The 25,109-nt window shown below is 41.7% G+C and overlaps 1 protein-coding gene and 1 long non-coding RNA gene across 9 annotated transcripts in view; one reads left to right on the top strand and one right to left on the bottom strand.

The window, feature by feature from the left end:
* CDC42SE2 (CDC42 small effector 2) overlaps positions 1-21,339 on the bottom strand; it is an 86,065-nt gene extending 64,726 nt beyond the window's left edge. For 2 of the 8 annotated variants that reach the window (XM_030511427.1, XM_030511430.1), the window contains exons 1-3: positions 20,901-21,339; positions 20,010-20,067; positions 4,037-4,109 (exon numbers count right to left, since the gene is read on the bottom strand). The gene's annotated coding sequence lies outside the window, so the exon portion shown is untranslated. Of the gene's footprint in view, positions 1-1,738; positions 1,870-4,036; positions 4,110-20,009; positions 20,068-20,200; positions 20,370-20,489; positions 20,606-20,671; positions 20,779-20,900 lie in introns of those variants that run through there. The other 6 variants (XM_030511431.1, XR_003994988.1, XR_003994987.1 and 3 more) reach the window with 6 other exon arrangements.
* Positions 20,713-23,701, top strand: LOC115619360. Its single transcript, XR_003994990.1, has 2 exons — positions 20,713-20,829; positions 22,366-23,701. It is a non-coding gene; the product is annotated as an uncharacterized LOC115619360 (long non-coding RNA).
* The last annotated feature ends 1,408 nt before the right edge of the window (positions 23,702-25,109 follow it).

Below are 25,109 nucleotides of genomic sequence, written 5' to 3'. Positions count from 1 at the left end.
GATTTAGACATCAACCAATATTCCCAGCCACACTTTCCTAGTCTACTTTTTGCTTGCTACTCTCTTCATACAGAGAAGTGTAATGAAAGTTGGCTTTCAAGACACCAATTTTGTTATTGGTGGTCTTTGATTCTTAGCTTTCTTTTTTTTATGGTTTCTGTTGGCACAAAGCTTCAGTGACTTTGTTCCTCATGTTCCACTTTACTGTAAAAAACTGCAGCAAAAGTTGCACTGTGGACTTCTGCATTAATACCATTGAATTGGATCAGGTCTGCTCTAATTCAAGATGCAAACGAAATGTTTCAGAGAAAAAATCAAAACCATTTTTGAAGACCTATGTAAGAAGCTGGATCAGACACATAATCCAGCTGCACCCAAGTGATTTGAGCCAGGTTTAACAATGAAGGAAGTGGAGGACAGTCAGATGCAAAAACAGTGCAAGAGACAGCAGCAATGAAATGTATTTGTACAAATGAGCATGTAAAATAGAGTACAGAGGAGCACAGTTTGCACCTGTGTTACTTGAGAGTTTTTCCTACAGGATTTATGCAATGATCAGAACTCAGGAGTTGCATGCAGAATTTAAGCTAAACTGAAAAACAAATCCTTCATGAAACAAACTGTTAAAATCCAACATTATGCATTTTTCTCCTTTTTCCTTAAAGTGAACAGCACCATAAACTTCAATTAAATAAGTGGACTAAAACTTCCTTTTGCCATTGCTCTAACTTCATTAATCTATTGTTAAACTGGAGTCATACAGAACCGATTAAAGCATGGCAGATGAAGTCTAAACGCTTTCTTAAACAGGAAACTAAAATGCATTAAAATCTTAGAAAAGACAGCCCACAAACCAAATTTGAAAGCCATATACTACACAAGTGAAGCAGAAGATGACATATTTCAGACTTTAAAGATGGGCATGATTTTCTGTGGTGGCAAGACAAACACAACACATGAATGGCCTGCTAACATTTTAGGCTAGTACTTCTGGCTGCAACACTGTACTGCAGAAGTGCTGCAGAAACTTCTAGTGCAAGATGTGAATGGAGTAAGGGCTTCCTTGACAAACTCAAGTTGTTTACTAGTATAAATGCATTTATCTAAAATTCACTACTATTTTGACACTACCTCCAGACGGGGAAAAAATACTTTTTTTCCACTTCTCCCCTACCACAGTATTTTAGACCTTTAGTGAATTAGATGATAAGTAGCAATACTAGAATGGAAAAGATAAGGAAGACACATTTGGATTTTTTTCCCCCAGATTGTTTTGGGTCTTCTCTAAGCAGTTTAAAGTATGTGTTTCAGAATATCATGAGACCAGATGAGGAATATTCTAACTATGATTAAGAATAGTAATCATAAGCCTTACATAATAATCATCATGTAAGCCTTACATCTTACACCTTCTTCTTCACATGACTGGAATCACATCCACCAACCACGTGGTCATGCACAAGCCATGCAACAAGGAACACTGGCTATGCGAGTGAAGATGCAAGTCCAGCCACGCAATTGCAAAGGTAAAGGGGAGGGAAAAGTTGCAGGGTTCTAGATCAAGAGGCAGCAGGGAATGGCCCTGGTGCATTGTCCTTCATCACTGTCTTTCAAACTGACAGTTTGTACCTCAAAATGCCTAAGATAAAGGAAGTATTAGGACTTTAGGCATGGGTTTTTGTTTTACTAGGCTAGAAAAAAACATACCCGAAGATGTCTATGGAGATTTTACACTCACCAACTTCATAGCTGCTAGCAAGCCAAGTCAGGCTTGCTGACCTGTGACTGAAGCTTCCTGCAGACACTTCTGGACCATGTATAGAAAGGGCAGACAACAGGCTGGGAACACCCACTGCACTTCACTTCTTTCTGGCACAAGAATGAAATACACGTTTTACACTGTGGAGTTTTTCTGGCTCCCTGCCTCCCCTGCTTCAGAGGCGATAACCACTGACACTAGTGCTTCAGGAGAAGTCCTGTCTCTTTCCCATTTCGTCTTCCTGCATCAGCAATCATTCATGCCTCCGCTGCTTGCAGTACAGCCCTTACTCTCCTCTCTTCCTCTCAGTCATCTTCTTCAAACATCATCATTTCTTACCTGGTCTTATCACCCCTACATCTGCTACTCAAGTGCCTGCCTTCTCTTCTCCCCACTCCCCTCACCTCCACAGGGTGGGTTTTTTGATTATGGGGTTTTAAGGATTGGAAATTTTAAAGTTTAATTTTAAATTTCCTGATCGGGCTACCATTTCCTTCTTCCTTCCTTCTTACAGAGTCTTAAGGACAGAGAGTCTTCCTCCTCACACCCAACTCTCATTCTAAAATTAAACTTTTTTTCATAGGTTGGGTACATAAACATCTGGGGATGCTCCAGAGGTGGGAGCAGGCCAGAGGAGAAACTGCAGGGCCAGCAGGAGAGACTGCAGCTCTTTGGTATGCCACTTACACTTCCAGTTTCACTATTATGCTAGTAATAAAACCACCTCCTTGTCACATATTCTCCAGGGTCAATTAATGTGCGGACTTTTCCTTCCCTGGGCTCTCTGGCTGAAAGATTTGACAAGTAACAGTGAAATCAGAGCCAAAAAAAAACCCTGGGTGTGTTCATAGAAAGGAAGTGCACAGTATGAAGGATAAGCCCAAACATGTTTGGTATCATCAGTCATACTGAAAATACCTCGGAGTTGTCAAAGGAACATGGGGGAAGGGAGAAAGAAGAAAACTGTAACGTTAGCCATTTACGAGTATTTAAATGAAATTCAGCATAAATTGGGCATTTTTACGGTAAAGCATCAAGTTTGACTGCTACCTAAATGACATACTTCATGAATGGTGCTCAGAAGCACAAAGAATAAGGTAAAATAGATTACTACATAGTACCTGAGAAATGAAACAGTGTTTTGCAGGCTTCGCTCTCAATGAGAGTTGTGCAATATGTTCCACAAGTTACACCTCTTTCTGAGGAAGCAGCATGCGTAAGATTTTTATGCATATTTCCTGAAGTACTGATACCTAACAGAATCCTTCTGCATGGTTCATTTGAATTTTTAGACAGTAAAATATGAAACAGTAAAGGATAACATTAAAGTAGAATTTACAAGCTTCTAAAATTAAAGTTGCTGTACAGAACGAGCTCATAAGAAACCAGCAGTAGTTTCAGGGTTCAACTGTTACATCAGTACTTGCGTAACCCACAGAAATTAACCCTACATAAATGCTCTGCAATCATATCACTTACTAAAGTCAAATAGGAATAGATCTATCCCAGAATTTAGCTGGAGGCAAATTCAGCTGATTAAAAACACTGGCCATTCATCTACATTATTTAACACCACACCAAAGCATGTGTACTTGATGGGAATTAGAAAGTAGTAAAGGCAAGATGTATGGGTCCTTCAAAGCTAAGCAAAGCAGGATAAGCAGTAGCACAGGATATTAAATTGCAAGTTAAATTATTAAAAGCCATGAAAAGTATCACACAAGGAACACCAAAGGAGTTTCATCATCTTATTGAAGGATTAGGTACTGGAGACCTATTTAGAAGCTTACTTTGAACAAGGAAATCAGAATGTGAAATTGACATAAAGTAATTAGCAAATCCATCAAGAATATACTTTGGTAAGAAAACTAAGGAAGAAGTAAGTACAGGTGGCTGCACATACCATGAATATCAGAGTCTGTTGGGGCAACAAGACAATTTAAATAACTAAATTAATTGAGGGTCACGAAGTACCTGGGCCTCCTGTTAAAAGTTAGTCTAAATTACATATGAATATTAATCAATTTGTTTTTATTATGAGCACAAAGGAAATTTGCATATATAATTCTGCTGGACTTCTTATCAAGCGGCTCATCACCACAGATGCACTTTAAACGCTGCTTCATGAGAACCACCATGAAAACAGATCCAACCTACTTAAGGTTAAAATCCCTATCACGCTTTGATGGTTTTGATGCCACAATAAATATTCATAGATCTGTCATCTATGTTTACCTCAACATTTAAAGTGAAAAGTAAACTGACAGTATTGCCTACCTGAATTCCGCAACTTCAGTTAGTCTAGTCCTTTCTTCAAGCAGCAAGTTACTCACTGAAGAGATCCCCAATTCTAGAGACCAAGGAAGGAAAATAATAGTTACTTATGCCATCTCTTACATTTCATAATGCAAATTACTTATAACGAAGAGCAATGTAATTTCATGTTAGCATGAAGAAAACAGCTATTAAGAGGTAGCTACCAAGAGAGTCAGTAGTTTCTCTAACTGTTCTCCCTTGCAGAGTACCACAGATGTCAGGACAGCTGAGCTATTGCCATTTGTGAATGAATTCAAGGATTACAGGCTATCTCGTTCACTGCTGTGTTGGCAAAAAACCTTCACTGATTTGTGCACTCTTTGGTATGCTTTATTCTCATCCTAACAACATGTTTACACACTGTTAATGTATATATATGTATGACATAGTTAAAGGAAATAAATAGGGAGCACAGGTTCAATAGCAGTAACTACTTAAGTTTTGGCAGCTCCCTTTGCTAGGGTCAGACCTTAGTACCAGCAGGGGCTGGTGGAAACACCCTAAACCAGATGTATATTCAAACATTTTTTGTGCAAGTTTAGATAATCCTTCTTACTGATCAGCCTTGGGATCACTGGCAATAGCAGGCAGTTCAGGGAATAACTGGTTTGACCCAAGTGCCCAATAAAAAATGTAATTTGGCAGTTAAATCTCATGACATGCGTGAGGTTTAGCAAACAAGTTTGTAATTGAATTATTGCCTATGACATCTGCTACCAAGTTCAGAATTTCTCACTAAAAGAAGTACTGCAGGCAATAACATAAAGGAAAAACATCCACAAGAGCTGGCTCTGATCGACAAGAAGAATCACTGCTCTAAAATCTGCTGGAGTAGCAGCACATTATTTATTGATGTTAAACCTGCATTTAAGGAAAAAAAAAAAGGGAAAAAAAAAGGGAGGGGAAAAAAAAAAAGGAGGGGGAAAGAGGGGGGAAAATGGGGGGGGAATAACGGGGGGGGAGAAACGGGGGGCGAAGGAAAGGGGGGCGAAGGAAAGGGGGGCAAAGGAAAGGGGGGCAAAGGAAAGGGGGGCAAAGGCCAACAAAAAACCTGAAACCCCAACAAACCAGAACACCGCTGTATTCAGAGGGCATCCACCCATAATGGCAAACTGTTGTGAAAGCAGTCATATATCGGAAACGGGCCTCAAAACAAACAGAAGCTGTGAGGAAAGCTAAAAACCCCAAACAATCCATATCACATTTCAAATGTTCACGTAAAATAAGGTAAAAGTTGTAGTAAATTAAATTTTATGCATCTCCTATGTTAGGTAGGGCAATGTTTGGTAGATTTTATTAAAAACCCCAACACAAAAGCAAACAAACAAAACCCCAAACAAAACTAAATGAACAAACAAATCAAAAAACCCCAAACAGGCAAAAGCCCTCGAAAAAATAACTGATCTACACTTCAGCTTCCCAGTGTTTTCACACTCCATGGCAAGACATTTCCTTGCCAACTTTCATAGAGGCCTTGTTTGTCATATTTCAGCCCTTTCTTGCAAGCAAACTAGGGAACAGCCTCCTGCTTTTTCTCAGACTGTCATAAACCAGATTAAAAAGTAAAATCCAGAGGTTTTTTTTCTTTACCCCTGTAGTTTTCAGAAGAGACTGTCATAAAAATTTATGTAGTAGAAAGAGATGAGGCAGATGAGAGAAAAAAGGTAAATCAAGAGAAGAATGCTAGGGAGGAAAAGAGAAGAGCGAAACTTGTCTGGACAGCGTTACATGTCAAAGAGACAGAAAGCTTTGATCACCTTTTTTGTTAGGATAGAAATCTGGGTGGTCAGAAAGAAAGACTTCACAACGGTGGATTACTAAGAGGAACAGTATTAGGAAATGGCTGTAACTGCCATTTTGTTTGTGTTTGATGATTGCATTGCCCCAGCATGATATGAGGAAACTCTGTGGAAAGAATATTTGGGACTCCTTTCTTTGGCTAAGGAGTCAGACAACAGCTTCTTACTCTTTGTCTATCTTCAGTTACCTCAGAATAATTCAGAGACAAAAGTAAACTTTAATTAACAGAACAATAAACCTGTCAGACTATAAGATGTCCAGAGTTACTGGACAGAGGCCCCAAAGATGGGACATCTAGTCGGAGCAAAGGAGGACATTATAAAGAGAGGAACAGAGGCACACAGGGAAAACAGTTCAGTATCACAACACTTGGGTTCCACATGAACTATATTTAGAACCTTAGAGTTTTGATGAGTTTTCTTTCCCCTGGTAAAATAATCACATCACAATAAAGTGTTTCTCAGACAAAACAGCTGAGCAAGCAGCTTATAACACATGACACTGTACTGGTTGCCTAACAAGTTCAATAAGAAAGCAAATTAAAACCTTAAAGACAGCAAGGCAAACATCCATTTTTAGAGTAGATGTCAACTTCATAACTGAATTGTCACTCACTGAAAGTTGGCTACCTTTGAGTTAAAGACGGTGGACAATATCTGATACAGACAGGAGAACCAATTAATTTAACTGTAGTTAAACATGGACCTCCTCACCCAAATGCAATACAACTGAAATCAAAGCAGAGAAAGATTCATATTAGTAAATTTTACAGAGAGAAAAGTGAGACAATCTTGTATTATGAGATGTTAGCATAGAGTACATGTTAACAGTACAAATAACAACCTAAAACTGTGTAAAGACTGAAATTCTGTATAGGCCATTTCAATATGTATAAATGCTATTACAAGTGACGTAACAGTAGATACAAGAGTAACTATATTTATGACTTCTAAGCCAAATGTCTTCTTGCAACCATCTCCTTAAAGAAAAATAGACTACGTAGAAAATAAATGAATTACACTTGCCTAAACTGTAGCATTAGAAATCTAGGGCCACACTGTAAGAGCGTCACAATACAAAAATAAAAACCATCCTTGTACAATAATATTTTTAAAAGTCAATCATGAATGAGATCTGGACCAGAAGTTGTAAGTCATCGTGTCACAGCTAGAGTCCCAGATAATTAAAGCCTGTAGACTAAACCCACACCCTAATGGACAATTTAATTCACAAAACCACTCCTATAAATGGTAGACTTCTGGCTTGAAAGGCTATTAAATGAACTGGCACAGACTACCAGCCAGCAGAGTGGAAAGAACAGTTGTTTGCAGGTACTGCCAAGGCACACTACTAATCAAGCTGTAACCACTTTCTATGAAGTCTGGATGGCTTATTGAAGACTTGCCTACATCATTCATTCATTAAGAATGTCAGTTATAAATAGCAATCGTCTAAGTGTTAGTATTTGCATGAGAATTCTTAGCTTCATGCTTGTCTGAAGCCTCATTTTCAGAGCTAACAATTCAGTATATGTCCTGTATTTCTAAATAATAATTAAATTAGTGATTTAACCAGTTATAAGAAATTGCTAATGTTGCAACATTAGCAGGCAATTTCATCATTATTCTGACATTATTTGCTCAGATGATTTATTTCACTTAGTCCATCACAGCTTAAAAGGCATATTAGCCTTTTTGAGAAGTTCAGTATAAAAACACTGTATGAAAACAAGGATGATAAAAGTACAAATCAATATGATAAATGGCCTACAGATTGCCCTAGAAAGGTGAAACATATCTATTAGTACAGTGCTTCTACTTGAAGAGAAATCATTGTTTTTAGAGAATCTAAATGACAAAGAAGTCTATTTTTATGGGGCAGCTACGAAAGTGTCGTAAGGATTAACACTTGAGCAGATAAATTCTGTTACTACTAAATGTATCAAATTCAGAGAGAAAATAATTAGTGCAGTCCCATAGCATTTTCCAAGTTGTTTTCTAATTACATAAACCAGGTTGAAATTTGATAAAGAACTTGAAGACACTAAGTAAAGTTTAAGATTTAAAAATGCATTTGTGTCCTAAGGAGAAGTATTTTCTAAGCTAAAGAAGCCAGGAGTTTATGGTAGATGAAGAGTTAAATAGCCTGCTAACATCCAGTCCTTCCCATTGGGGGGGGGGGGGGGGGGCGGGGAAATCCAGACATTGAACTTCACCAGTTAAATCAGTTTATCTATTAAAAAAAAAAAAAAAAAAAAAAAAAAAAATCTACGCTTGATATTGGGTTTTGTTATCTTGATTAGAACACCTGACTTTTTCATGCTTTTGCAAGCCATTAAAAACAGAAATGGAAGAAATTCCAAGAATTAGTTTTGCACCTGCAAAGTAATTTTCATATCTCTATAGCCATATATAGTATATACTCACAGATCTACAATCATCCTTCCATTCCAATCAATGGCAAAGTCACATACATACAGAAAATTGCAGATAGCCATTACAGCATATGTTATCATTTCATTATGACACTCATAACTTGTACACCATTCCATTTAATAGAGCCATAATGAATATGCATAGAGCTAATAAATGTCAGTGAGTTCAGAGCTGTGCATATTGGGAAGCAAAAGAGCCATAAGGTTGTAACACTGAATGTAAGTCAAGGCACAAAGAATCACAGAAGCTGCCCCAACCCTGGAAGTATTCAAGCCCAGGTTAGATGTGTCTTCAAGCAACCTGGTCTAGTGGGAGATGCCCGTGCCCATGGGAGGGGGGCTGGATCTTGATGAGCTTTAAGGTGCCTTCCAACCCAAACCATTCTATGATTCTGCAGTTTTAGTTTCTCCCATCAGACGGATATGTCACAAAATTAGAGTCCTTTAAAGGACAACACAGATACACAGTTTATACTTAGATACCTCTAAAGGAGGAAGGTATCTATTCACCAACCTAGCCTAGAAGAGGACTTGGGACAGCAGCCTACTTGAACTTATCTCTGAGTATCTTTTCCCCCATCTCAAATATTATTTTCAAGAGATCCTTAGAAGATGGCAACACTAAGACATTTCACTATTTTATACTATTTACATTTACCCTCACTGGCCTCCAGAAATCTCCCCAAGAAAAAAACCCAACACAATAATAATTCTCTTGGAAACTACTAAGAGTCAGACCCACAGAAGGCTGACCCCCAGGTCATGTTTATCTGTTCTGGCATTAAGCTTCCTTATTTTTTCTCTGTTCTAATTAAATTCTTTTGCTTATCAGTGACACAGGTGTGTCTACTTGGATAATGAATGGACGACACTATATGAACACTCTAAGGAGAAGACTGAAAGATACCTGGGTCAAAGGTTGGGAGTGCAGAAATTCGGCTATGAAAGGTGTGAAATCTTGTATTTCATTCAAATTAGACACACTGGATTTTTAATATGGAAAAATTCAATATATATTATAATGTTTGAGAGGCGAAGCCTTTCACAAAAAGAAGGAAAAAGTATCTGTGTGCTAACACCTCTTTCTCAGATTTTTTTACTAGCATACAACCTAAATCTAACAGTCATCTCTTTTACCATATGTAAAAGCTTTCCTTTTCACAAGTAAATGGTTGATAGTCTAATACCATCAGGGGGTTTGGTGGGTGGAAGGTGCATTTAATAGTATGCTTTTCAGAAGCACGTACTATGTTTTCATACCTGCCGACACAGACTTCGAGAACTTGCTATGAATAACTTAACTGATTCATCAGATAAAGGATGTAATTTACTTAAATTTTTGCTTCAAAATCTAGCATGAACACTCACCTCATCTGTCTGCTTTAAATCACACAGGTGACAATCAACCCATGTGCTACTACAAATCCCGTATGTAACAGTAGACAGGCTGAGACAGACATTAAACATCTTCTTCAACAAGCAAAGAAACAACCTAGAATGTCATCAGCTATACAAACAGCTCCATTCCCTACGCACTAGAATTCAGCCTTTGCAAAAAGAGCCTTGAAAAACCGCAGCTTGTTTTTCTAAGGCAACGACTTTCAAAGTCATCACTTCCCACACTTACCCTCTCAAAAGAGGCCTGGCATTGAGAAGAAAAACATACCATAGTAATAAACATTATTACTATGACAGACTTCATATAACAAGTGAATAACACTGTGAAAACAAAATACACCAAGTGATGTGAACACACACGTGGATAGCTCAGACCTACATCTGACTGTGTCAGCTCACGACAGTTTGGCTGAGTATTCGTGTCACACAAGGCTAATTACTCCACTCTGCCGGTGGCACAGGCAGCTCTCATGAACCTCCCCTGACTCATCTGAACCCTGATATAGAGAGGGCATTTCAACTCTACATCCCTCTTCATGGTTTTGCTATAGGGTTTCTCAATGAAATAGAAGACCGAAGAAGCCCATTCTCTTAGGCCATCTGACACAAATCTTGTAACTTGGTCTGCATTTTGAACTGGTATCAATGCCCTGTAATTGTCAATAGCAGTGAGCCATTGTTTTTAAACTAGTAAGTTACTGCAACCCATTAAAATTTAAGACAATCAATACAGTTAAAGGTAAAATAAATCACAGAATGGTTTGGGTTGGAAAGGACCTTAGGATTATCTAGTTCCAACCCCCCTGCCATGGGCAGGTACGCCTCACACTAGACCATGTGGCCTAAGACCCTGTCCAACCTGGCCTTGAACACTGCCAGGGATGGAGCATTTATGACTTCTTTGGGCAGCCTGTTCCAGTGCCTCACCACCCTCACTGGAAAGAACTTCTTCCTTATATCTAACCTGAACTTCCCCTGTTTCAGTTTAAACCCATTATCCCTTGTCCTATTGCTACAGTTCTTAAGGAAGATTCCCTCCCCAGCATCCTTATAGGCCCCCTTCAGATATTGGAAGGCTGCTCTGAGGTCTCCATGAAGCCTTCTCTTCTCCAGGCTGAACAGCCCCAACTTTCTGAGCCTGTCTTTTTATGCAAGGCGTTCCAGCCCCCTTATCATACAAACCTCTCTTCCCCTCTCCCCCCCCAGTTTATTTAGATTACAGTAGTAAAGAGTCAAAAAATGTCAGTTTTAACTTCCCCTTGTTCCACACACAAAGCACAACCAGTCTTCCTACAAATTCATAGGAACTTGTAAGTTGATCTGTCATCAGCACTGACTAAGGCTAATTATTAAGAACCAGCTTCAGCACTATAAAACAGAACACAGTTCCTCTTTTTTTTTTTCTTCAGAACTAATTCTGTGTCTACGGCAACAAGTGCATGTACAAAAGCATCCAGACAGACTTACCCAAATCAAAGCCTTAAACATTCACAATGACTTGGCAGAAACCACCAGGACATGAGCTATCAGTAGTAGAGTGTCCTCAGTATGTAGCTCTAGCTGTAAAACACTCACTTTTAAGCCTATCCATAAGATCTTAGAGAGGCAACAAAGAAGCTTTGAACTTTCTTGCTACAAGATTCTTATATGCCATTTCCTGAAGAGAAAGAAGACTCAATGATTACCCACATACCTGATTATTTCAGTGGATTAGTTACAAAGAAATCTGATTAAGAATCAGACTATAAGCACTATTAGCCGCGTAATATTACTTTGTTTTTAATTAAGCAAAGGACATATCTACATCAAAGAACAAGCAGTGCTAGTGACACTGAGCATATGCAATATTAACAGATTCTGTTAACGCAGATTCTGACTCTAGCCTTCCTCCCACATACACACACATATTACCATGGTGATTTGCAGAATTTGCTGCCTGGGATTTCAGAACAGTACAGTATTTGAAATGCCCTCAGCATCTTTGAATAGATGCAAACACAAATTAAGTCACATTTAAATAGACGATAAGACAAATAGTTTGATAAAGCTGTCATTACAGAAGAACACTAACAAAAAAAATCTTAATATGACCTCAACCAGTGGAAAGAAAGCAACAAAGCTTTCACATTATGCTTTCTGACCCTGAAAGAAAGGGAACTAAGTTTAACGACTGAAGAAAAGAAATAGTATATTCAGTACAAAAAGCGTAATCTAGCTTCCACTGTCTGTGGAAATGTCACTTCCAGAACAACATTTTCTTCTTTAAAGGAATTCTTAATTTATACACCTTTTCACTAAAATGCATGCTTATGTGGAATATAAAAGGTCTATAGTGGGGGGGGGAGGGGGGCGGGGCGAAGAAGGGGAAAAAAAAAAGGTATCACCTTAGGAAATTAGGATCCTCTTACTATGAATACACACATATCCTGAAAACAGAGTGCACAGCACTGGGAGCAAAGGCAACAATCCTTGGTTTTTTTGTGTATCTGCGTTATCCTATACATACAGCGATAACATCACATATTAGTTTGTAAGCACCATGGGATACAACTAACGATTCTGATTCTACTGAAGAAATACATGGGACATGGCTTCGCCATAACTGCTACCTGCAAGTTATGACCAAGATTACCCTTACTACATTCTTGCAGAGATGCAATTGACTTTCTTCACAGACACAGTTGTAGTGGATTTAGGATCTCAGTGAGAGGTTCACCACTAACTTCATCATAGCCAGAGTTTAACTTGAAACACTTGAAACAGAAAGGCATCCCTCACCACTCCTACTGACTTCCTGGGAAAGGCCTGCAGTAAGTGGAAGCACCACTTAACAATCATGCATGAGCAAGTACAAGGAGCTGGTGCAGGGATTTACAGGCTCTTCTTCAGAGACCTCACAGGAAGCTTGGCAATGGTGTATGTTTCATGAGGAAAACTGCATTAGAGTCAATCGTCACTATTTCAACACTGAAATAAGACGTCTTGATTACGCAGCAAACCCTGGCTGTACCAGTGACACTATCAGTGACACGCCCCCACTGTGAGCAGACCACAGTGCACTAAACATTTGTGCAAGATGAATTTTTGATAGGACAACAACAACAAAGGAATGCACCAGAGCTACTGACATAGTCTAGTCGTCCATTAGCTCCACAAATTATTCCTCCCATATGCTTGAGGACAATTAAAATAAAAATAAATCTGGTGCATAAATAAATCTGGATAAGACTGCATGAAATACCAAAACTAAAGCAATTATTTAAAGACCACTCCTTGCTCCCTCCTTCCTCCCCCTAAAAATTAGAGGTACTTAAAGCAAGTATTTCTAAACCTTTCTTTCAGTCCACTGTAGACTGACTTCTTGGAAATGTAACCAGGAAATAAACCAGTAAACTCCTGCTTCTGAAATACATACACATACTTTTGGCTGGAGAAGAATTTCTACCATATCCCAAAATCTGTTTATACAGTTCAGGTGAACAGGACTACTCTTAACTTCAAACTACTTTTTTACATCAATTTTAATTTATTTTTATTATCTCAAGGGAGAATAAGCTGTATAAAACTGAGCTTTATTGGAAAAGGACTTCAGTACTGAAAAACAGAGCAAGACGCCATTCACTTGAAAGGTAAAGAGAAGAAATAGGTAGTCAAGCTCAAATGTAAAATTGTTCTCAGGAAGCTTTAAAGGAGTAGGTGGAATTCCTTTAGCAATTGGTGTTTGATGAGAATAGCTGCATCACATGGGGCCAATTAAAAGAGATGTTATCGGTCAGCACAAGAGTTAATGAACATGAGATAAAAGCAACTAATAAACGTAACAGAGCCTTCTGCATATAGTATTTCAATACTTACTAGTATGACTGTTTTGACAAAGCCAACAGCAAATTGAGTCCTATTTTTGCACAACATTTGAATAGTCTCCAAATTCAGTGGGTGAGTACAAAAAAGGTGACAAAAAATCCCCTTCCAAAAAGGAAGTGAGGGAAAAGTATATTAAGCCCATACAAAGGTAAGCCTGTATTTTGACAGAAAAGACACTAATTTTAAGGCTGAAATCAGCAACTTCATTCAAGAGACCGACACACTTATTTTTTCTAAGAGGACAATTGGGATTTTGACTGGGAAGGCCTTGGTGACAACAATTTTTCCATTTCTTCCACTTGGAAGATAAATGCAGGGACTGTGAGAATGAAAACCTTAGGCCCACTGTAGGACAGGATCAGGTTCAAGATCATCTTAGGAACCTGAACGTGCACAAGTCCGTGGCAAGGGCAAATCCTGTCTGACCAATTTGGTGGCCTTCTATGATGGGGCTACGGAACTGATGGATAGGGGCAGAGCAGTTGATGTCGTCTGCCTGGACTTGTGCAAAGCGTTCGACATTGTCCCGCATGACATCCTTGTCACTAAACTGGAGAGACATAAATTTGATGGATGGACCACCCAGTGGATAAAGAATTGGCTGGATGGCCGCATGCAGACAGTTGCAGTCAATGGCTCAATGTCCAACTGGAGATCGGTAACGAGTGGTGTCCCTCAGGGGTCACAGAGGTGCTGCGACTGATCCTGTTCAAAATCTTTGTCAGCGACATGGACAGTGGGATTGAGTGCACCCTCAGCAAGTTTGCCGACAACACCAAGCTGTGTGGTTCGGTTGATATGCTAGAGGGAAGGGATGCCATCCAGAGCGACCTGGACATGCTTGAGGGGTGGCCAATGCCAACCCCATGAAGTTCAACATTGTGAAGTGCAAGGTCCTACACCTGGGTTGGGGCAATCCCAGGCACAGCTACAGGCTGGGCAGAGAGTGATTCAGAGCAGCCTGAGGAGAAGGACTTGGGGGTGTTGGTCAGTGAGAAACTGAACATGAGCCGGCTTCAGCGTGTGCTTGCAGCCCAGAAAGCCAACCGTATCCTGGGCTGCATCAAAAGAAGCGTGACCAGCAGGTCAAAGGAGGTGATCCTGCCCCTCTGCTCTGCTCTCATAAGACCCCACTTGGAGTACTGTGTGCAGGTCTGGCGTCCTCAGCATAAGACATGGAGCTGTTGGAGCAAGTCCAGAGGAGGGCCACGAGGATGATAAGAGGGCTGGAGCGCCTCCTGTATGAAGACAGGCTGAGAAAGTTGGGGCTGTTCAGCCTGGAGAAGAGAAGGCTGCGTGGAGACCTCAGAGCAGCCTTCCAGTATCTGAAGGGGGCCTATAAGCATGCTGGAGAGGGACTCCTCATTAGGGACTACAGCAATAGGACAAGGGGTTAATGGGTTTAAACTAAAATAGGGGAAGACCAGGTTAGATATAAGGAAGAAGTTCTTTCCTGTGAGGGTGGTGAGGCACTGGAACAGGCTGCAAAAAGAAGTCGTAAATGCTCCACCCCTGGCAGTGTTCAAGGCCAAGTTGGACAGAGTCTTGGGCAACATCGTCTAGGGCAAGGTGTCCCTGCCCCTGGCAGGGGGTTAGAACTAGATGATCTTACGGTCCTTTCCAACCCAAGCCATTCTATGATTCTATCATTCTGTGGAAAGTTAGTTTTCCTAACAAAACGTTTCTGAACTCCGTGTAATAACTGATGAAGTTCAAGGCATGTACACTCAGTACAAAACCAAGCTGTACAGCAATTTGTTTTAAAAAAAAAAAAGCACAAGACACCAAAATACGCAGCAAACAATGATGCAGTCTAATCAGTTATTTGGTTCATGCATTGTTTTGCCCTTGTATTAGGATTTATACACTGCTAAAACAAACAGCTCTTTGTTTTACCCTAAATGGTTAGAGATACTTACAGTATTTTATCCCTGCCTGCCTGAAGTGCAATTCAAAGTACTGTAACTGTTTTGGTGTGAAAAATTATTGGATCCAAGTGGTCATCACCATGTGTAATCAATCTCCCAGCATGAGGAGCCCATTTAGGTGAGAGTTCCTCCTTTACTATAAGGATGAACTGCAATTTCCCCTCTAGCACCTCTTCTCCAATGCAGGGACAGTGGTTTCTACAGCGCCCTCACCATGGCCCATGACACTTTTGTTACAACTTATGTATTGTAGGAGAGGATTCAAACTCTGCCCAGTGAAGAACTGAGCTGACAGTTTTCTAATAACCACAGTATAAGATCAAGTGCTCACGTAACTGCAATCGAACAGACATCTGGCATTACACGATGTTAGCCCATACTTTGACCCATATCTTCAACATTAGCCAAATAAGCAAGTCATTCATTGAACACAACTCAGAGAGATCCATTTCAGTTGTTCATTGAATTTACCTTAACCATAACTTGGAAGCAAGCTCAATGGCAGTTCTTAAGTGTTCAGGCAGTGGAACTGTCAGCAGTTTGCCTTCTCCCATGTTCCACTCTGACACATTACTGCATACACAGAAAGAAGGTATCAGTTGTCCCTCTGACATCTCATGACAAATATTAACAACCTGATTGGACAGAAAGCTAAATAAATCAAAGGGGATCATTACTACAGTATAGTCATGTTTCCAGGAAGAGGCCTGCAAAACCTGCTGACAATCACATTGACACCTTATGTTTTCCACCTTACATCTCCCTCCTAAACCTTTCTGTTAATGTGACACTAAGAATACGGAAGAGCGCTCTGAAGTAGGTCTGCACTAGCTTAACTGTGCCTTCATTACAGACAAAAGAGCTCCTCTTCCTCTTGGAGTTGAGGAGAAGCAATCAAAGAGAAATTTCTGTTCCTCTTGGGACAGTAATTACCCTTGGACTAGTAGTTTAACCTCACACATCCACTTTAACCACACACGAAACACTGAACTAGAAAGAGACCAAAGGCATACTCAGGCAGAGTTACCAAGCTATGTAACAGGCCCCAAGAACAGATGCTGTCATAGGACACTCACCAGCCTAACTGTCCTACATTCTTTTTGCTAATAACAGTCAGCTTTGTCACAGTTAAACTTCCTCTTCGATCTGCTCTTTATGTGAAGCCCCCACTTCAACATGTTCAGTGCAGCTGTTTGCTCTTACCCACTTACATTTGTCCCAAGTTGCTCATTCCTTGAATTCGTCATTATTTCCTTACATCATCACTACTCATGCAATAAAACAAGAGACACTAATCATGCAAGACAGATTTGCTTCATCAAAATATTTTGAAACTTTTAAGCGACTGTGAATACTCAAAAATCTCTTGATTTAGTGATGTTTTTAAAGAACTCAGTATTCAACCGACCCGTCCCAGGATCAGCATCCTTCAGAGAAGCATTTTCTCCTCCTCTGCTTCCCCTCCCTCCATTTTCTTCCCAGGCTTGGCTACAGGAAGGAACACCATGCCCCTGCTATCCTAATGTGTCTCCATCTAGTCTGTTCAAAAATTTATTCCCGAAAAATAAGAAACCAAAGCATTTAACTGTGCAGTAACCATTCTGTTCACTTAGCTTTAGTACTTCCAATGCAACAGTAATATGGCAAGACAAGTAGAAAAAATCCTTCATGTTAACCGTAAGTATATTTTAACAACTGATAAAATTGCATTACAAGACAGGCGTACATTTACCAGTTACATTTGTGGACTAAATACCAGCCAATTCCCTGCAATCTTTCAGCATGTATAAGAAAGCATTTCTGTGACTTTTAAGGTTTCAACACAGTAACTAACACTTTCACAACACCTCTCAGCTCTTAAAACTCAGTTATTTGCTTTACAGTCCAATATTAAGATTAAGAGACACAGAAAGTCTAATATTCAACAGATATGGTAGTTACTAGCAAATGCATTTTAATGAATACAACACAGCAAGCTACAACAAGGCTTTACAAAAAGCCACACTAGACTTCACCCATTTTCTCTATCTGAGCACACAGAAAGCTTTACAGTGAGAAACAGACACCCAGAGGTTAAGGAGGTGACTAAAGATAACTAAGTCTTTCAGACACATGTTTATGTAAGTCTTTAATATTAGCTACAACCCTATCTAGGAAAAACATGTGTTGCAGTAATGATTTTGGTGATAAATTACTATTCAGTTCCAGGACATGGGTTGTCAAGTATAATCCAGATTTGCAACTAAGTTCCCTGAAAGCTAATTTGAATAGCCAAAAGTATCACTCAAAAGTAAGTGAAAGTCATCTTTTAATTCCATACAAGTACTCGGTGACACTGACCAGGACCCAGTGGGCTTCTATGCAGAGAGCTAACACAAATGATGAGAGAGTTTCAAAACAAACTGATAAGAGACTTTCTTTACTAATTTAGTATATGCTAAGCTTACCTATAACTTGCCACTCCACAACAAGCCAAGTTCACCAAAAATGAAACAAACAAACAAAAAAGACTTGCAGGAGAGGTACTTCCAGGAAGTACTTTATTTTTTTTCCTTATTGAGTAAACTAATTCCATTATTGACTAATTATGCTTCATGCCTAAAGCACTGGCCTATAAATCACGCTAAGCAAGTGTCTCAACACCATCCTGAAGTTTGAAAAAAAATCTTGAACTTCAAAAAAATGCCACCTCAATCATACTCAAGAGAATGAAATGTTTTCCTTGAAATTCATATATCAATAGTGTAAAGAAAAAGTATTTTTCTAATAGTGGATTTTAATTCTAGCAAATCCTAGGTGAAGAGGCAGAAAAAGAAACCCCTTCACACCCTGCCTTTGAGGGTCAAAAGGTCTGGCACAAATATCGAAGCTTTGTGCAAGTTTGCTCTAAAAGCCTTGCTCAAGTTACCAGGTGTTACACAGACTCCTCCCCAGTGGACAATGAATTATAGCAGCAGCTGCTGGTTAACATTAATTCACCACCACAAATCCATTACTCCTCCTAGAAACGCAAGAGTGCAGATTACACTTCTTGTTGGGGAGAAATATGAAATAAGGTATTTAACAATTCTTGTTTACTGTAACATCTCTATAACATATGATCCAATCTCTTGACTAGGGTTAATATTTTATCACTGCAAATAAAGCTCTGGTATGTAGGTAAGGGAAAAAAAAAAAAAAAGGGTCGCAGCAAAATATTTAGAAAGCCACTTGGAAAACACACTCAGTTTCTTTTCTCCCCTTCTTACTTCTACATCAACTTATTTTTTGGACAGCAGAAACTACGAAGGGGTATTTAAAACATTTCTGCCTTTTCCTTATCTTGAGAAGCCACCATGTCCACAAGTCTTCCCACAGACCACCACAGAACTTCTGACACTCTCATCAGGTCAGAATTACTAGCAAGGTTCAAAACAATGTATTTTGTCTGGTTATGTGACAGCATAAGTAAATTGTCAATTATTTTTCAGCAAAACAACCTTTAAAACAAAGATAACATATCACATAGCTGTAACATTTCCAGACAAGCTACACCTAACAACAGAGTTCCTCATTCCTCTGGTGTACAAGTGCATTATAATGTTTTATAGACTATAGACAGTAATTTCTGATCTCTACAGCTTTGACCTAGATGTACAGAAACTTTAGAAGGAAGTTTCTTGAACACAGAATAACTGATTCTCTGCTGTGGAAAGGATACCAGCCCTTCCTCAAGGAAGAAAGTGTGTAAGAACTGTTACCCATTAGCAAAACAATCTTACATATCTGAACAGCTATATCCAGATCTCCCACCCAAGTTACTGGGAGAAAAAAAATTCAGGAGAGCAGTAATGCAACTATTGACACACAACTGAATTTCTGTATGTACTAAAATTGTAGTGAATTATCTCGTCGCTTATTTGAGCTGATACTTTGTTCTTTAGAAGTTGTAATAAATTTGCTTGATCACGTTCTACAGTTTCATCTAGAACAGTCCCTTTCATCCTTCAAAAAAATTTATTATAACAGAAACTTAGTATTTTATTACATCTTTCAACATTGCACCTGTATTTCGACAACAAACAACTTTCAGAAACGTATCTGTACCTTGACTGAGCTATTATTAATCAGATTATTTAAGCAAATAATTGACTAAACATTCCTTGTGCACAAGGAAAAAAGCACCATCTAATCTCAATTACTTCAGTTAAATGCAAGGAAATATACCACTACTGCATCTACAGGTGTTTCCTATAGAATATTTAAAGCTTAAAAGGTGACTGTACGGCCTTGACACTTAAATAAGGCCCATCACAAAAAAAAATTAGTTAAAAAGAGAGCTTAAAGCAACCCCTCCCCCCTAAGCTTTACAGATTTTCTTTTCTATTTTTTTAGTGGCTACCATAGTCCAGGAGGAATATATCTGCAGGTGAAATCCGCTTAAATTACTTCTGAAGTTTTTGTCTCACAAATGTAAATCAATTACTCCACTGATCCATCCAAGTTCAAAAAACAAAATCGGAAGACTTACAGTTTAGTGCACATCCAACTTCAGAGTCAAAAGTCGAAGAACCTTATGTTCTCCTGGCCTGTGAAAGCAAGATTCACAATTTCAGTAAGAGCACAAGGTTACACAGACCGGAAAACTGCCTTAAAAACAAATGCTGAGCTTGAAAAAGACAAGCAACGCATTTCAAGTAACCGCGTTAAATACGCCGTTACCCCTCCGAATGCACGACGAAGTCCCGGCCGTTACGCCCCAGCACCCCGTGCCCTGAGCGGCGTGTGCCCCTCCAGCCGCCGTGCGGGGCGGTCAGGGCTGCGAGGCGGCACCACCAGCGCGGCACCACGCCCTGCGCCCGGCAGAGGCCGAGCCGCGCTCCGCGGCCCCGCCGCCCGCCCACCTGCTCACCGCGGCACCTGCCCCCCGCGGGAGGGGGGAATAGGAACAATAATAGTAATAATAAAAATCATAATAAACCCCCTTTTCATCGTTTTTCATATCGCCCACCAAAAAATATGTCGCTTGCTCCCTTTTGTGCGAGTGTCAGGAGCGGTCACCGCTGAGCATCACTCGCCACGCCCGCGGCACTGGCCGGCCTTGCTGCTCGCTGCCCGCTCCTGCGGCGGCGGGGCCGGAGGCTCCCCCCACAACGCCCCGCCCGGCCCGGCCCAGCCCTAGCCCCCGGGCACCTCGCTCGGCCCTCGCTCGCCACTGCGCGGCCGGCGGTGCGGGAAACACCAGTGGTCTCAGGCGGCGGCTGAGGGACGGCAGCTCCCCCTATCCCCGAGCCTTTGCGCCCCCTCCCCGGGTAAGGGAGCGGCCGCAGCGCAGCCCGGCCCACCAGCAGGTACCTGCCCCGCGGGCGCCCCGGGGAAGAAGGGCGGCAAGAGCGAGGACCCCCGCACCCCTGCCACTCACCGCTGCCCACGGTGGCGCCCGCTCCTTTGTCTGCCCGCCGCGCCCCGGCACCTCCGTACCCCGCTGTCGGGCGCTCCGCGCCCCCTCTCCGCCGCGCTGAGGGCGGAGGAGGACGCAGACAAGATCCGCGGAGGAGGCCGCTACCGCCCGGCGGTCACATGCAGCGGACGTGCGCGGCGCGGCGCAGGCCCCCTCCCGCGATCCCGGACGGCTCCCGGGAGCCCGGACGGCAGGGTCCGAGGCGAGGTCGGGGTGAAGATGGCGACCTCGGCGTCGCGGAGAGGGAATCCCCAGCCCGGCCCGTTCCGCTCCGTGCTGCCGGCTGGGCTGGGCTAGCCGCGCCGGGGAGGGGAAGGGACAAAGGAGGCCGGGCGGCGGTGAGGACGGCTGCCGCTGCCCGTCAGCCCTATCGGTGTACCGCCCGCTCCGCCGCCGCCGCGCTTTCAAACCGGCGCCAGCGCCGCAGCGCCCCCTGCCCGCCCCGCCCCGCCCGGGCTCCCTGGGGGAGCGGGCGGGCCACGGAACCGCCGCCGGCCTTGCTGTGCTCCCCGGCGGGACAGCGGCCCCGGGCGGGTGCGGGTGTGGGTGTGGTCCCCGTTATGGGCGCTCCTTGTCCGGAACCTGGCGAAGCCAGCGCTCCAGCGTCCTCCGACGCCAGCGGGGTTATCTCACCTCCTCAGATGCTCTTCGTGCCTTCGCGCCGTGAGGAGATAGAGCACCTTGGGGCGGTTAGTGCAAATGGCTGACCCTTTGTCAGCCGGCTGTCCAAAATGTTGCGCTGGCATTGCAGAGGCCATGAAGAGGTGTGGAAAGCGGGTCACAAAAGCTGGGGTGCTTGGGGTTGGACCTCCAGGAAAAGAGAAGGGGCTCTGGCTTCTGCCCCCCGGCTGTTGACAGCAGCAACCACCCGCCTCTGCGTGCTGGTAAATGCTGGAGGTGGCATGCATGACTCAAATATGAGACATAAGGAACATGCCAGATCAGGCATTCCTCGCTGGGTAGCAAAGTACGGCTGGCAGCTCTACCCAAGGACACCTGGTGCTGTTGAGCTGCAGCTCTCCACCTAGAGACAGGCTCCATCTCACCTGTGTGCTGCTTGTCCTGATTTTGAACATCATCCAGGATTCAGCAGCATGAGGGGTTCAGCAGCATGAGTTAAAATGGAAAATGTGGCAGTGCTAACAGGTTGCCACTAAGCTGAATTTGGACCACAACACAAGGGAAAGAGGTTGGAGAGATCAGTTGTAGAGTGGAAAATTTCCTAGTCTATACCTAAATCTCCAAACAGTTATAAAACAGTCTGAAAAGGATATCAAGCGTGTAAAAAAATAAAAAAATCATTCAGAAACTTTGATCTGTTTTTAGACTATGAACTCCGTTTATTACTAACAACTAACAACACAGATTTCTTGTCATTAATAAGACCTGCATCAACTGACATGGTTGTTTTTCATTATTTTTCCAGGCTATTTTTCTACAATTTGGACATTTTTCTCAGAGGTCTTTATTTGTGCCCACTGAGGTAACAGATGTGGATACGTCTAATTGACCTCCAGAAGGACAGAGTGCAAGGGGTGGCTGTGTCAGGCATACCCAGCCACTGATCTCCCTTTGCGCAGGCAGCGGCACTGAAAACCAGTTCCAGCCCAAGTTTAGATGACAAACACCCTTATCTGATGCCTGCAAAGAGCAGCTGGTTGCTTCCATTCTGCCTAAGCTTCTCATTACTGTCAATGGACTTTACTTCTCAAGAATTCCATGACGTAGAGAAAGTATTATCATTCCCACTTTCAAGATGAGAAATTGCAGCATAAAGAAGGAGTATAGCTTGCCTCACATCATACATATAATATGTGGTAAACCCAGAAACTTAATCCAGAGTTTGGGTGCAGATCCAGTCCATCTAACAAGAAGTTAATTTTCTTTCTCAAGCTCTGTCTCAGGACTCCATTCCTGAAGAATTCTTGGGAGAAGGAGCAAAGTAATGTTGAAGAAGATATGCTAACAGAAATTCTGTGAAGCTAGTTAGTGCAGGAAAAAAAATGTGTAGTTAAATGGAAGTGATTCAAGCAGCATAATTACATGTAAAACTTCTGCAGAAACATTATCCCAGTTTGGGAAGTGTACAAACCAAGAAGCGAAAACCATGTAACATGTCACTTTGATATTGTGTATTTAAGACGTAGTGTAAGTAAGAACTTCTGCCTTTTGTTGGCCAAATTTCAGTTGGGAGCAGGTGAATCACAGGAACATCGCAGGAAATCTTAGGCCAAAGCTGCTAACATGTTAACAATTCCCACGAAGGACTGTCCGCATTAGGAGTACCACTGTATTCTAAAGATTTCTGGCATTTTCATCAGACCCTGTGGTAACACAAAGTTGGAACTGTTTCCTGCAGCAATTCCCATCAAGGAACAAAGATATGTCAAGTCGTGCATCCACAGTCATCTCTGTTAGATGGTTCTGGTACATCTTCAGAGTTTCGGGCATCTGCCCTGCCACGTGTCTCAAACAGATGCTAGAGTGCCCAGAGGCACGCTGTGTGGGCCAGTAGCATAAACCCGTCAGAAGCCAACCTCTCCAAACCGTGTCCAGCAGCAGAGTCAGGAGATTAATCTACCCTGTGAAAGTGTGTGCCAAATACTTGTCAGAAGACAGTCATGTGCCAGGCCGTTTCTGGCAGCGATGGTACGTATTCAGCTGCCATAGTTACCAACAATGTACTAATCACGTTGTGTGTGAGAACCAACTGTGTACAGAGCCAGCCATGCTTGCAAATAAACTCAATTAAGCCTTCAGTAGATTGAATTGGGTTGGACAAATGTGCTCTGACCAACAATTTGTACTCTGCTTTCTACAGTTAGTTCCTCAAAAGCGCAGTCACACTATCTTTACCGCTTTCCAAGTATCTCCTTCTGACTAAATAGTGACCATTCTCTTGATTTCTTTCCCCAGTGACACAGTCTTGCCCTTATTACTGACTACTTTTACTAATTACTTTTTCCATACCCAAAGTAAGGCAAGAACTTTTTCTTTCTAAAACTTTTTCCTCTCGTGCTGTCCTCAGGGCCTCATGCTGAAGCATGAAAAAAATGGTCAGGCAGAAATACCTCAATATTTATATGAACCTTTGATGATAAATTACATTCTTCTCACCCTGTGGGCCAGAGTGCTTGCTAGTTAGTGTACCAAACACAACAAATAGAAACCCAACACTGCTGGCTTTGATGGTATCTGTGGGAAAAGAAAAAAAAAAAAATTAAAAAATATTGCTTTTTAAAAGGGAAAAATTACTTTACAATTCCAAATTTCATAATGCATTGTTCCCTTTTTTAAATTAACAATAAAATGAACATGTTTGCTGTGACTAAGTAGGAGTGTGTGGGTGTAACACTCATAAACACCAAAGGATTCCTCTATTTCTAGTGTAGCCATATACAAGCCAGTGAAGGTGTGGACCAGCAATTACAAATGGTTAAGGAACCTGTTCACTGAAGTGCCTTAGCTGACCATACCTGCATTCCTTACCTGTGGCAACTCTGTACCTTCATGGCGGCAGCCTAGGCAAATGCATTTTGTTTTGCAGTTGCCACACGTGCGTGAGGAGCCAGGATTACGGTCTGTTAATGTGGCTCAGCTAACAAGAGGCAACATGTTACACTCTACTCATTCAGTGGGTTGCAAGGGTCCGTTCATGACCAACACTGAAGGTGAGTCCAGTCATAACCCAGTCAGTGGAGGTGGTGGTGGCGGAGAAGAAAGGCTAGCTTCTTATCTTCTTTTCTGCTGAAAGAGGAAGCTACTGGGGATATCCATCTCCCAGTGTTTTCTCTAAATGGTTCTTCCCTGTGAACAAGTTCAGGTTAGGGAAAAGATTTGCTTTTTCCAGGAGAGGCCGAAGTTTCACCTAGTAGTCCCAGCAAACTCTGAATTTCCATGCGTTTTGGATACAGGCCCCTCTGCGTGACCTGCTGACTGTCGCATGTGAAAGCTGATGCACCATGCCTGCTCCCTTACGACTTTATACATACCATATGTAGTACCATGAATTAGATCCAGAGACCTGAAACACAAACTGAGGTGCTCTTTCACCAAATAGCGTGAGGCAGGTTTACCACTCACCAAGAAAGTGTGAGGAGAATGGAAATGAACGTGTGTCCTCTTGACTCAGTCACTTCTCACTTAACATGTAAAAACCTGAACTTGGCA

Source organism: Strigops habroptila, chromosome Z, assembly GCF_004027225.2.
Source record: "Strigops habroptila isolate Jane chromosome Z, bStrHab1.2.pri, whole genome shotgun sequence".
Lineage (NCBI taxonomy): Eukaryota > Metazoa > Chordata > Aves > Psittaciformes > Psittacidae > Strigops > Strigops habroptila.
This window is presented reverse-complemented; position numbering and strand designations above follow the sequence as displayed.